Here is a 13,261-nt window from a genome sequence, read left to right as displayed (position 1 = left end):
TTTCTGGCACTCTTTTCGCAGAGCATTTCAAGCAGCCGCACAAAAAGCGTCCAAACAGTCCACCGCTTCTCCGAAGCAATCCAGGGTCTGGTACCAGGAGGCGTCATTGTCGGCTGCGCCTGCGTCCTGTCTCCTGGATCAACGTCACGCTTTGCGCACTACAAAAGGAGCTACGTGGTTGTCGCAGCTTTCACTTGGCAGTAGCGGCGAGAGTTGTGTGCACGGAATAACTTTCTGGCACTCTTATCGCAGGGCATTTCAAGCAGCCGCACCAAAAGCGTCCGAACGGTCCACCGCTTCTCCAAAGCAATCCAGGGTCTGGTACCAGGAGGCGTCATTGTCAGCTGCGCCTGCGCCCTGTCTCCAGGATCAACGTCACGCTTTGCGCACTACAAAAGGAGCTACGTGGTTGTCGCAGCTTTCACTTGGCAGTAGCGGCGAGAGCTGTGTGCACGGGCTAAACTTTCTGGCACTCTTATCGCAGGGCATTTCAAGCAGCCGCACCAAAAGCGTCCAAACGGTCCGCTGCTTTTCCGAAGCAATCCAGGGTCTGGTACCAGGAGGCGTCATTGTCAGCTGCGCCTGCGCCCTGTCTCCAGGATCAACGTCACGCTTTGCGCACTACAAAAGGAGCTACGTGGTTGTCGCAGCTTTCACTTGGCAGTAGCGGCGAGAGCTGTGTGCACGGGCTAAACTTTCTGGCACTCTTATCGCAGGGCATTTCAAGCAGCCGCACCAAAAGCGTCCAAACGGTCCGCTGCTTTTCCGAAGCAATCCAGGGTCTGGTACCAGGAGGCGTCATTGTCGGCTGCGCCTGCACCCTGTCTCCAGGATCAACGTCACGCTTTGCGCACTACAAAAGGAGCTACGTGGTTGTCGCAGCTTTCACTTGGCAATAGCGGCGAGAGCTGTGTGCACGGGCTAAACTTTCTGGCACTCTTATCGCAGGTTAGTGTTCCAGATATATCGGGTATTTTATTACCTTGTTACATATCGACGCTTCGTCGCTGCTGCCAAACAGTGAATCCGGAATTTGTTGTATTCTTGTGCGGGCATTGAAAAATGGCTAAAGACATTGCTAAACTCATGGAAGAAATGAAGGCAGAACTGCTAAAGATAAAAGAAGAGATGAAACAAGAGGTAAAATCTTTTCGTGATTCCCTTGAAAGGGATTTACGGAATGAAATCCGTGAGCTAAAAAATGATCAGCGTCAAATGACGGAAAGCCTCAACTTTGCCTTCACTTCAATTGAGGAGCACAAGAAGAAACTGGACGATGTGAATACAAAGAACAGGAATCTTGAAAGTGAAAATGCTGCACTTCGTGCTGAGTGTAAATGTCTTGAGAGCAAAGGCAGGAATCTTGAAACAAGGCTTGTTCTTGCTGAGCAGTACTCGAGGAAGGCAAACCTCGAGATACAAGGTGTACTGAAACAAGACAATGAATCTGTTACTAACATTGTCTCTAAGATTGGTAGTGCCATAAATGAGCAAATAACTGCAGGTGATATTGAGGTCTGTCATCGGGTGCCGAGCCGAGACAGCGGCAGAAGTAATATCATCGTCCAGTTTAAGTCTCGTGCAAAGCGAGACAGCATTCTAAGGTAAGCAAAACGAGCTCGTCTAACTAACAAAGATGTCGGACTGACCAGTGAAAATGCTATGTGAATGAGCATCTTTGCCCAGCCTTAAAGAAACTTCTAGCTCTTGCTGTGAAGAAAAAGTATGAAGACAAATGAAAATCCGTCTGGTCATTTAACGGGAAAATCTATGCGAAGCGATCTGACGATACGACCGCCGTGCACGTTCCAAATGAGCATGATATTGATAAGGTTTTTTCGGGGTCGTCATATGCAACTGCGTAGGCGCAGGTGACAGGCTGGGCTGAACACTGCGCCGTATCATCAAAATGGATAACGACTGCGCATACATAAACTTAGCGTCACCTTCTGCTATTAAATCTGATTACCCGTCATGCCAATCAGTTTTGCATATTAACACTCGCTCTGTAATGAATAAAGAGGACGACATTTTGCTTTTTTTAGAGCAACTCTCATTCAAAATGGGTGTTCTTATGCTGTCTGAAACCTGGTATACGAACAACAGTAGCAAGTTGAAACTGCCTGGATATGCCAGTTTCTTTTCCAATCGATCAGATAAACGTGGATGGGGTGTTGCGCTTTATGTGACTACAGAGAAGAAATGCCGTTTAGTTCATGAATACTGCGTGTCAACAGAAGATTACGAAATGCTCACTGTCTCCGATCAAAATGAAATGTTCGCTGTTGTTTGTCGCCCACCGGGTGGAAATATTAGGCGTTTCCTAGCATTTTATGAAAGTTTCCTGGACTTCACTTACAAAAACAACTTTCACTTGACATGCGGTGGCGACTTTAACATCAATATTCTTGATGACAGCACTACTTCCACGGAATTTGGTACATTGCTGTCTTCGAGTGGTTTCAAAAACTTAATTACTACACCATCTCGCATTACGTGCGGCACATTGTCTTGCCTTGACCATTTAATAATAAATGCAGAGACAAAGATTTACACCACTGGTACTGTTGCTTCGGACATTAGTGACCACCTCCCTGTTTATGCGCTATATAAAAATCAGAGGAATTCAAAACCGTGACGTAGAAACATTCACTGTTCAGCGAATAACAGATAGTGGGCTGGTTGCCTTTAAAACTGAGATAATGGCCCAAGACTGGTCTTCTGTCTTGGCATTAACGTCCGCCGATGAGGCATACAATGAGTTCATAGAGAAATTTATAAATATATACGAAAGGCATTTTCCTATGAAACAAGTAAAACCACCAAAAAAAAAAGCGAGAAAGCCATGGGTAACGAAAGAACACTTGAAAATGATTTCGCGTAAAAATTCCTTGTATCATTCATTTTTGAAGTCTCGTTTGCAAATACAATTAAAAGAATTTAAAGCTTTTCGAAACCAATTAAATTGTGAGCTACGGCGTGCCAAACGAGCTTATTACGAGCAACTTTTTCTGTCCGCCTCACAGCAGCGGCCCAATAAGACATGGAAAATAATAAAAGATGTTCTTGGTCGTCGGACCAAACAAAGTGTTCCAAACAGTATACTTAATGACGGCACTGAGTTGAAAGGCGAGGCCCTCGCTAATCACTTTAACCAACATTTCATTAACGCTGCTATTCTTGCTGCCTACCCCACCTGCGCTGCAACGTAGGGAATAACAAACTTAAGTCTTATTGTCGAAAGCATTTTCTTCCAGCGTACTGATGAATACGAAGTCTGCGCCACATTTCAATCCTTGAAAAATACTAATGCGTTAGACACAAACAACCTGCAACTAGGCCCCATTAAGCATTGTATAACTTCTATTTCTCCTGCTCTTGCTCACATATTCAATTTAACGCTTCAATCGGGCGTATTCGCACAGGCAATGAAATACGCCAGAGTTTCGGCAATATTGAAAGCAGGTAGCCCTAATGACCCCAATAACTACCAGCCAATTTCGGTGTTACCTTTGTTTTCTAAGGGGCTAGAAAAAACTTTACACTGTCGCATGGTCAATTTCTGTGATAAGTTTGGTATCATAACTAACGCGCAACACGGATTTAGGAAACACAGGTCAACGGAAACAGCCCTTCTGTCAATCAAGGAGACAATAATAAGGAACATAGAAAGGAAATCCTATGCGCTGGCGTTATTTATAGATTTTAGTAAGGCATTCGACTGCCTAAGTCATAACATTTTATTAGACAAACTAGAATGCTACGGAGTACGTGGTAGCTGCTTATCACTGTCTAAGTCTTACTTAAGTGACAGATACCAGAGTGTTTACGTGAACGGTCACAGGTCGTCTTGTCTAATAAACAAATTTGGCGTGCCCCAAGGAAGCGTTTTAGGGTCGCTTTTATTTAATATCTACATTAATGACATTGTGAACCTTAATACTAATGCTGAATTTATTATATACGCTGATGACAGCACTGTCATATTGTCTGGGAACGACGTGCGCAACTTGACAACGGATTGCAATGAACTGCTAAGAAAGTTATCTACCTGGTCTCAGCTAAATAAACTTAGGATCAACGCGAAGAAAACTAAGGTAATTATTTTTCGCTCCAAGAACAAATTGCTTCCGTTAAATAATACTATTGCTTTTGAAGGTCAAAAAATCGAAAAAGTTGACAGTCACAAAATTCTTGGCGTGCACTTTTCTTCACAACTTACTTGGGACATGCATGTAAATTACCTATGTGAAAAGCTCTCCTCTGTGACAGGTGTCTTATCACGATGTCGTAGTTTGCTATCTACAAAGGACAAAGTACAGATTTATAATGCTTTATTTCATGCCCACTTAAATTATTGCGCCTTAGTGTGGAGTACAACCACTATAACTAACATACGTAAAATTCTGATGCTACAGAAGAAGATTATTCGCTATATTGACAACATAGACTATTGTTCTAGCACCAGAGAAGCGTTTCCTAAGTACAACATTATTATAATTGACAACATTTATACTTTTCGTTTATTACATACTGCGCAATATGCTTCTGGATCCCACAAGAGCTGTATAAAACAGTTGGCATTGTTAGAACGTCGTAGAATTAATGTGAACACAAGGAACCCTGAGACATGGTCAGTTCCATATTTCAGGACGCACTACAAACATCAATCGTTGGCTTATAACCTACCATCTGCTTTAAATAAATATAAAGACATTGACACGGTCAGTAAAAAAGCCTTCCGCTTATATTTCGTTCACTTGTAATGTCACATACGGTGACATTCTGTGTAATTGAATTGTGCGTAACCTATGTTGTTTCTTTAACACAGTCTTCTGCTTACATGAATTTCTTGCTGTGGTATATGGCCAGTGTTTTCTTTTATTTTGTCCCGAATAGCTAGTATTGCTACATTGGTAAGGTGTTATTATTCAGTGTTATTATTATTTATGTTTATTACTTATGCTATAGCCGTATTTTATTGTATCTAGCACTTTTTTATTTATTTTTTTCTAGCACTTTTTATGCACATGTATTTATTTTCACTTTTTCTTTCTGCAATCTTCATGTTGGAAATCCATGTAAATCGCTGTATATGTACATAGGATATGGTATTCTGTTTTACTTGTTGGTTTTCTCGTCTGCTTGCTGTTACTGCCCTGTATAGCCTGGTCGTTGGGTCTCGTCAAGCTACTTATGTAGCTTTTAACCCAACGCAACCATCCAGTATGTATAAACTGGTAAATAAAATTGAATTGAATTGAAAATTCTAATGCAGAACAGGCAGACCTTTGCGAATGCAACAGCCACTGAAAGGTTGTATAATGGTGTCGCATGGGAGTGACCAATTCGCGATCACTATATGAAGCGACATGACACAATAAGAGAATTTCGGTTATGTAAAAAAATAGAGCTTGCAAACGTTGTTCCTTACTTTCAGCAAAAAGCGAACGCTGTGCTTAATACTCCTAATGTGACTCGGTGTTAAAGGACTAGTATTAAAAGTGAAAGCACTGAAAAATCCTACGCAGCACTTCGACTACGAAAAACAGTTCATGGGGGAGAAGTCGAGCTAGGTAATGACCCCTTATGAAGCAAACCGACCAAAGTAGCTATATTATAGACGACATACGTTCGCTACTGGTGCGCGAGCAGAGACTAGTAAAGAAACCAGCTGGACGTGTTGAGAAAAGACGCTCTTATGGCAGCTTTTCTACGTGATAGTAGTCCGTCCAGAAAAGATGCAACTGTCCCTTCTCAGTGGGTAGTTGTGACAATTACAGGGGTGGCCGCAAAAGGGAAAACCGAAGCAGTTGTGGAGTGCACTTCCATAGGCCTATTGACGTGGTCGCCGCTGTGTGTGATCTCGACGAGTCTCTTTTGCTCGCGCCAACACCAACGATGATTTGCTCGAAGGGGGCACGCTCCTTTTTACAGCAGAAGTTTTTATTCAGCCGACTTCTGACCACATGCACCAAAGGTGAAAACTGGGACAAAGAATATATAAAAGCAGGACTTTTTTGCCGCGAATAGCATAAAGTGGATCATCCTGCGAACTGCCAATATTCTTAGGGTGGGTCAGGTGCACAAGACGCGCGCACAAGGAGGAGGCGTTCAGGACGTCATATAATGTTGGGTCATCTAACTTTTTTTCTTTCTTTGGTATTTGTGTTTATGAAAAGAAATAGAACAAAAATAAAAAACTGCTAGTGCTGTAAGGTACCAAATTTTAATATAAAGATCGAATTTTTCTCTTCCCACCGCGGTGGTCTAGTGGCTAAGGTACTCGGCTGCTGACCCGCAGGTCGCGGGTTCAAATCCCGGCTGCAGCAGCTGCATTTCCGATGGAGGCCGAAATGTTGTAGCCCCATGTGCTCAGATTTGGGAGCACTTTAAAGAACCCCAGGTGGCCGAAATTTCTGCAGCTTTCCTCTACGGCGTCTCCCTTAATCATATGGTGGTTTTGCGGTCGGTCGGTCGGTCGGTCGGTCGGTCGGTCGGTCGGTTGGTCGGTCGGTTGGTCAATAAATTTAATAAATGGTCCTGAGTAACTCAAACCTCCAGGGTGTCCGCGAGGGACACTCTAGCAGCCGCTACTCCAGGTGACGCCCAAGTCGGGGTGGGAACGTGGTGGCGTTCCGCCACTTCTCGGGCCCTCTGGACTGCCTTTTGTTGGTTTCTGAGACTGCGGGTTCTGAGTGCTTTCTCCCAGTCAGACTCACTGGTGAGAGGTTTCCGAGGTTAGGAGGACATTGCCAGAGCATGTGTTCGAGTGAACAGTACACTTCTGAGAAGTCTGGGCGTTGTTCAAGTTCCTGGCAGGAAAGACGTGGGGGATGTCAGTAGATGCGACGATAGAACTCTACAAAGCCCTGTTTCTCGGTTTCCTGGGATATAACTTGCCCGTGTTGAGCAATGCCTGCAAGACCAATGTTCGTGTTTTACAGGCAGTACAAGCCCAAGCACTGAGAGTGTGCCTTGGTCTGACCACATGTACGTCGCCAGGGGCAACAATTGCAGTTGCACGTGACTATCCAATGCAAATTCACAATGCTATAGAAGACCTGAGAACGCACATCAGACACTTTGCACGTGCTTTCTGTCATCACCTTGCACTGTTGCCTTCAGAGAAGCGCCAAGAATCGTCCGCTAAAATGATTTTGAAGTACTACGAGAAACTTCTCTCGCGCTTCACTCCTGCATCTAAACCATCGATACCCTCTTGGTGTCTTATTCGACCCACAGCGCATCTTGGCGTACCAGGGATCAGGAGGAAATCTGAGCTTTCATCGCCCATGCTTAAACAACTGTCTCTTCTTCTTTTGCACGAGATATATTCGGACAGTGTACATATATATACCGATGGCTCCACGAACCGCCAGTGTTCCTCAGGTGCAGCAGTTGTCCCAGCAGGAGGCGTTACTATCATTTCGAAAAGTTAATTCGAGCGCGAAAACTTGACACGATCACTCACACACGCACATACCCATGCATCAAACACACAGCGCTCACTTCCAACTGATTTATTCATAGCTCGAAGGCTTGAATATATGCAAAACAAATTGTGCGCACACACACCAAAAGAAGACCAACAGCATACATTATCGAAACGTACAGTTAATCAATGTCATAGCCTTAGAGCGATAAACTGAAGTTCGCTTGGTAACAACGAAATTGAAGAGGCGCTTACACAGTTATCTTTATTTTTTTTCAATGAAAAAGGCTTCAAACACTTCACGTGCAGTTTTACTTGCGCTTCTGTCCAGAATCTTCGTTTCAGAAAATCGTGCGTCACAGCCACACGAGATGACATGCGCAACCAGGTGCGCATACTTGTCATCTCTTTTCGTTATTTTTGGCCGTGTTCCCTTAATCGGTCATTAATACACCGTTCGGTTTGGCCAATGTTCACTTTTCTGCAGGATAAGGGTATGGAGTACACAACCCCCATAGAACACTTAACAAAGGCTCTCTCATGTTTCTTCTGACAACCGCGCTTCTTTCTATCGCACACACTTTGGCACAGTCTTCCAATTTTTTCTGCTGCGGAAAACACCATCGGTACGCCGTGCCTGGCCGCTACTTTCTTAAGGTTGTCCGAGACCTTATGGATATATGACACAACTTGTGGCCTAATTCTTAAGGGCTGGGTAGCAATCATCGCTTCCCGTGTTCCACGTTTAAACTTCTGCAGAAGTGATTCATCAAGGGCCGTAATGAGCGACCGAGGGAACCCAGCAGCCTCTAGTCGGCTCACCTGATTAAGGAAACTAAGTTTCATGCTGTGTGGGCACGACCTTTTTAGCGCTGATTCTAAGCAAAGAGACGCAACGCCCCTCTTCACAATCTTTGAGTGGGCAGAATCGTACGGCAACAGCTGCTTCTCAACACAAGGATTATAAGACCAGCAAAGATGCTCATAGTTCCACGTGAGGCTTAAGTCTAAAAACTGCAGACAAGCTTCTTGAGGCAATTCATCAGTAAAGGAAAGCCTTCGTCCTAGTCTTATAAAAACGCTTAAAATAAAATCAGGGGATGTAAGGTCACCCTGTTTATCTAAAAGAATAAAAAAATTGTCAACTTACCTGAAAACCTTTAAAACCTCCCCCACTTTAAAAGCGTTGTCCAAGTCCCTATCTACATCCGCTAAAAAATATTGCAAAGGACCGGTCGGTCATTACGGCCGTTGCTGAATCACTTCTGCAGAAGTTTAAACGTGGAACACAGGAAGCGATGACTGCTACCCAGCCCATAAGGATTAGGCCATAAGTTGTGCCATATATCCATAAGGTCTCGCACAACCTTAAGAAAGTCGCGGCCAGGCATGGCGTACCGATAGTGTTTTCCACACCATAAAAAACTAAGACTGTGCCAAAGTGTGTGCGATAGAAAGAAGCGCGGCTGTCAGAAGAAACATGAGAGGGCCTTTGTTAAGTGTTCTATGGGGGTTGTGTACTCCATACCCTTATCCTGCAGAAAAGTGAACATTGGCCAAACCGAACGGTGTATTAATGACTGATTAAGGGAACACCTCACAAAATTAACGAAAAGAGATGACAAGTATGCGCACCTGGTTGCGCATGTCAGCTCGTGTGGTTGTGACGCACAATTTTCTGAAACGAAGATTGTGGGCAGAAGCGCAAGTAAAACTGCACGTGAAGTGTTTGAAGCCTTTTTCATTGAAAAAAATAAAGATAACTGTGTAAGCGTCCCTTCAATTTTGTTGTTACCAAGAAAACTTCAGTGTATTGCTCTAAGGCCATGACATTGATTAACTGTACGTTTTGATAATGTATGCTGTTAGTATTCTTTTGGTGTGTGTACGCACAATGTGTCCTGTATATATTCAAGCCTTCGAGCTATGAATAAATTAGTTGGAAGTGAGCGCTGTGTGTTTGATGCATGGGTGTGTGCGTGCGTGAGTGATCGTGTCAAGTCTTCGCGCTCTAATTAACTTTTCGAAATTTTATACCAACTAGCCCAACAACAAGTTCTCTTAGTGTTACTATCAGCTTTAGGACTGACCACTCCACGGAATGAACAGCAGTGGAACTAGCTGCTTTGCGCACTGCGCTTTTTGTTGTAAATCGGGCACCCCCGCAACAATGGTCAATATTCAGCGACTCAAGGGCGGCCCTACAATCTGTGCTCTCAGCATTGCATCGCTGGCAGCACGAACCGCTTGTTTTCGAAAGTCGATGCCGTCGCCGCACTTCACTCGCGAAAGGGCATCATATAATGTTTCAGTAGCTGCCAAGTCACTGCGGCGTCATAGGGAACGAAAATGCCGATACTGCCGCGCGGGCAGCTCTTGAAGGAACACGAGAAGAAGCCATACCACTTTCGAGGACCGATGCTGCCAGTAATAATTGATGATTTGCGCGTGAAATCCCGTTTTTATTACGGTACCCACCAAGCAATGAGATGAACTGTCATCACCACCTGTCCTCTTTGATGTCTCTCCACATACCCACTGGGCTCGACCAAAGAGAAGTCCCCCTTCTTTATCGCTTATGGCTGGGGATGGCATTTACAAAAGTCTTATACATTTGTCATAGGAATGACCGACAACGCTCTCTTCGATGCCCGTCGTTGCCAAGAGACGCTACACTACATCCTATGCGACTGTCCGTTGTATGACATCCACAGACAGTCACTGGCGTCCGTTCTTGCGCGCATCCGACAACAGCTAACTGTCTGTGGACGCTATTCTTTCAAGTGCCCGAGAGAGGACAATGCAGCAGAAGGTGACAAAAGCACTGTTGAATTCCTTCGTGACACGAACTTTAACAAGCAGCTGTAACAGCAATGTCACATACCACGAAATACAAGACTGGACTATGACTGAGTGTGCGTGCATGTGTCGCCAAATGTGCTTGGTTTATCTTCCCTCACTCTCTCTTTCCTCTCCCCCATTCCCCTCCAGTGTGCAGGGTAGCAAACCGGCCACATAGAGTCTGGTTAACCTCCGTGCCGCTCTTTTCCTTCTATTTTTCTTACTTTGTTCTTTCTTGGGCATTGTAAATCTATGTCTCAGTTGTAACGGCTGAGTCGGCCCCGTGATGGGTACGATCTCGTTTGTATAGCATGCGAAAAGCTACCTCTTGCGTGTGTTCGAGCTTTGCATGTGGTAAAGGCTATAGGCTTCTATCGTTTCGGTAGTAGGAGGTAATTTCATGAAAGATGACTAAAGAATCAATAAACTGTACACGTCTGGGCCCAGCTCTTCGGTGGCTGATTGATCGTCGCGGCGGGCCAGTTCTAGCGCTCGATCATGAGCCATTTCATTGAGGTTAGATTGCTGTGAGTGGAACTCTTTGCCCATGTGGCCAGGAAACCAAGAGAGGTAGTGCAAACTATGCATTTGCGTGTTTGTAGAATGTGGGCTGCTTCTCGACTGATGTTGCCGCTTTCGTAAGTCCGAATGGCAGCGCGAGAGTCTGTGAAGACATGGGCGTGGGGGGGGTCTACCATCGCTAAAACTATACACTCCGATCGCTGCGACTGGCACGCCACCGCGTGGCTGTCAGAGAAGGCAGTTGGTGAGATCCCGAGCAGAAGCGAACGCTTTCCTGCGCCCGCTAGCACCACTTCCTCCGTGACTTGCATGGAGTCGTAGGTGTTCCGTGATGCAGTCATGAACTGCTGCGTTTTCGGTTCTACGGCAGGTACACGTCGTGCCCTGCGGGAACGACGTTTCACCGTTTCTATACTCTTTCGTGCTTTATTGAGCAGCGGCAGAAGTGGATTGCGGATGTGCGACGAAAAAAGCAAGCTAGGTTTCCACTCCCTTCGCCGTCTCGCGTTCTGTGGTTTTGTTTTCCTTGTGTTGCTAGCATTTGTATACATTTCAGTGCTGGCGGAACAAACTGGCAGCCCTCTCAGCTCTCGAGGATATGCAGTGCACATTTCGTTGAAGGTGCGCCGTCCACTGATGTGTCGCCCCCGTCGTACATGCCAACGATATTTCCTGACGAGTATCGTAAGCTGTCCGTGCTTGCAGAAGATAAGCTTGGACGCTATGAACAGTGATAACTGCGTAAAATAAACTTTCTATTTTTATCTGGCTGTCATCTAGTCACATTATGATATGCCATAAGTTTTTCGACAACTCTTCAGCCAATATTCCGTCATGTTGGTGTGCTCGAGGGCCCGTGTGACCAATTTGATTTTAGTAGTGAAGCTTGCTAGGCAAGTTGGTGAATAAAGACTGCAGGAACAGCGCGATCGGTAAGTACAGAACTAAGGAGAAACGCATACAACAACACGAGCGCTGACTATCAACTGTGTATTTTCTGTTATGTTACAAACGCAGAAAATAAATAATTGATAGCCAGCGCTCGTGTCGTCGTATGCGTTTGTTCTACGTCCCGTGCTTTGCGTTCGCGCTGTTCCTGCAGTCATGATTTTAGTTCTGGCGGAAGCTCAGCTGATCAAGTAGAGATACGCTGACTGGAAGTCGATCCCCTCCCCAGAGATGCTGAGCGATAAAAATGTCAGGTGGTCGCGGCTCTTCGACAAGATCATAGGAATAAGGGAGAAAGACTACGGCTAGGGTAGTCCTACGGCACTCGCAAGCTTCGAGAGGTCGTGGTCGCGAAAATTAAAAAAATATTTAAAAGCAAACAACACTGGTAAACACAGAACACAGTGAGAGCAAACGACAGGACACTTCCTGTGTCTTTGTTTACCGCTGGTTTTTTTAATCGATTTTGACAATGTACCAACTAGCCTAGTCCAATGCCTGTGGTCCAAAAATATTTGCGCACCTCTGCGCTAGAGCATAGCTTGGGTGACGTTAGAGTTAGCGCAACTCATAAAAGTGTAGTGGGCTCACACAGACGTGAAAGCCAAGTGCGCAAGCACATTTAGTGGTTGATACTTGTAGTAAACGGCTGACCCTGTAATCATTCTAGGTTGATGAAACAAGCAAAGCATGCAGCATGTAGACGATTGAGCACGCGGAACTGATATCAGGGCTCTCTATTGTCATCTTAGATCTGACCGTCGTTGCAGTTTTTGTTTTGTTGTTACTCTGGAGCATGACGGGGAGTGAGACAAGGAGAAGCAGATCTGCGACACCTATTGGCTGCAAACAAGAATACTAGGTTGCTCTAAATTGAAGCAGTTCTACAGCTGCACCTCAGTCGGTCTGTTCGTGTTATGTCAGCTCGAACCAAACAGTACTTAATGTGTTGAAAAATTACAGCAATTGCTCCTCTCTCCTCCTTCCTCTGGTAAATTTTCGCTCATTTGTAACATGCATGGAATTGATGAATTAGATAAGTTACAGCACACATTTTTCGCTTCAGTATTAAGAAGCGGACAGCCATTACAGCTGTTGCCAATTTCGCCGAATCTTCGCCGAATGTGTTGCAAGCTGCACCAACTACAGACACCATGGATTCACCAGCAACTTCAGCATCACTAAGAGATGGAAATAAAGACACTGATGGAAATAACCAATCCAAACAGCTGCAAGGTGTTGACGTTGGTGCTGTTGTAATACTGCCAGGCACAGAGCAACTTTCTATTCAAAATGTGGAGATTACCAAAAATGCAGAGTGTGTGCTTAGTTTTGAAAAGTTGAAGGGCAGAATAAACAAATTGTCACGAATGACAAACAATGCAGCAATGAATAACTGAAACAACAGTTATTGGGGAAGACATGTACGAAAAAGAAACAAGTAGAGCTCTGATGTCACAGGCGTTAGCAACAATGTAAAAGCAGGGTCACATAGTTTGCGAGCTACGCACTTAG

At 44.8% G+C, this 13,261-nt stretch overlaps 1 pseudogene; it reads left to right on the top strand.

Moving 5' to 3' along the window:
• LOC142786336 (uncharacterized) overlaps nucleotides 1-13,261 on the top strand; it is an 87,241-nt pseudogene that overhangs the window by 70,521 nt on the left and 3,459 nt on the right.

Source organism: Rhipicephalus microplus, unplaced genomic scaffold (assembly GCF_043290135.1).
Source record: "Rhipicephalus microplus isolate Deutch F79 unplaced genomic scaffold, USDA_Rmic scaffold_22, whole genome shotgun sequence".
In the NCBI taxonomy this organism is placed as follows: domain Eukaryota; kingdom Metazoa; phylum Arthropoda; class Arachnida; order Ixodida; family Ixodidae; genus Rhipicephalus; species Rhipicephalus microplus.
This window is presented reverse-complemented; position numbering and strand designations above follow the sequence as displayed.